Source organism: Galeopterus variegatus, unplaced genomic scaffold (assembly GCF_000696425.1).
Source record: "Galeopterus variegatus unplaced genomic scaffold, G_variegatus-3.0.2 Scaffold6774, whole genome shotgun sequence".
Classification (NCBI taxonomy): domain Eukaryota; kingdom Metazoa; phylum Chordata; class Mammalia; order Dermoptera; family Cynocephalidae; genus Galeopterus; species Galeopterus variegatus.
Genome location: NW_007732885.1, coordinates 1 through 1,727, shown reverse-complemented (window position 1 = coordinate 1,727; position 1,727 = coordinate 1).

The following is a 1,727-nucleotide window of genomic DNA, read 5'->3' as shown; positions in this document are numbered from 1 at the left end:
CAATATCACAGCAGGCATCATTAAATTATGTTTTAGATATGCTCTGTTTTGACAGAAAAAAAGCATTTTATACATAAGAAATATCTATTCATCTGATCTCCTCTTGTTCTCCCTTCTCTGCTGCTTAATCCCACTCAAATGTACTTATCCCAAAGAGATTCCCTTAGATTTGGTGAGCTCTAGAGTTATCATATTCTCTCATTTCTTTCAACATTGGATTGGGTAGCATTGTGTTGGGACATACATAAGAACTTGCCAGTCCTGAGATCCTGTGACACAGGCTACATCTTTCACCCCGTCTCCACCTGTCTGTTAGCCATTTCTGCGTGGCTGTCTACCCTGCCTTCTTTACATTACCATATCGAAAACCAAAGCTCATCAGCATTTCTGACTTTCACATTCTGATTTGTCCCAGTCACCCAAGCTTTTCACTTTGAAGTCATCTTTAGCTTGTTCTCCCTGTCTCCAACATTTATTGTACCCAGTTTTTTTTTTTGTCGAGTTGCTCCCATCTCTTCCCTCTACTTTTCCCTGTCATCCCTTCTCCCCACAAACTTCAGGATTATTGAATAACCAGAGGATTTGGATTTTATCCCACAGGCAGTGGGGAGTCATTGCAAGCATTTGAGGATATGGACACATTGAGTGGGACCACATTTTAAAAATACTGTATATTTCTGGAAAAGAATGCAGTATAGAATAGAAATAGCGAGGAGTCTGGCTTGCAATGGGATGCTTGTAAACACAGAAAGGGGCTCCTATAGAAAATATATATCTTTTTTTTTTTTGTCCTTTTTGTGACCAGTAAGGGGATCACAACCCTCGGTGTGGTGTCGCCCACACCGCGCTCAGCCAGTGAGCACACCGGCCAGTCCTATATAGGATCCGAACCTGCGGCGGGAGCATCGCTGCGCTCCCAGTGCCGCACTCTCCCGAGTGCGCCACCGGGTCAGCCCAGAAAATATATATCTTAAAGAAATTTGAAGACAGTGAAATATAAAAGGCCAGAAAACCCAAGGATAAATATATCTCCTTATTCTCTGGCCATCTCCTTTTATTTCCTCTCAGGCCACCCCACCAGTGCTCTCCCTTTATGTATACCCCCTCTCCAAACCACTCTACTCAATTTCCGCATTCCTCATATTTTCATACCCTTTTGGTGCTTTCACAAAGATCATTGGCCTGGTACCTACCTGGAGGCAGCCTGGTTATTTGTAGCCAGGTTATTTATTTATAACCTGGTTATGCCATATGGCGTGGGACAAGTCATTGTCCTCCCTGGGCCTCAGTTTTTCCATCTGTAAAATAGGTTAAGGTAAAATATAGAAGATTGAACACATGCATTTACCTCTGATGTCTCTTGAAACCACACTGAGTGACAGTAAAAGGGAAAAAAGGCATCAGCAAGCAAGGGCAAGGAGCGTAATTAGGAGCTAGAAAACTGATGGACTAGTGATAGGCCACTGACTTAGCAGAGTAGAGAGNTAATTAGGAGCTAGAAAACTGATGGACTAGTGATAGGCCACTGACTTAGCAGAGTAGAGAGATCAGGAATATAAGTTAGGTATGGAAAACCAGGGTGCAAGGAAATTCATGTTGCACAATTCTAGAAAGGTTTCAAAACTGTAGGCAACAAGTAGCTCTGAAGGTGGGTTCTGGAAAGCCTGAAGTAGGAGGTTTATCTTTATAACAAATTTCTTTCCCCTACTCCCATGAAGCCCAGTAGC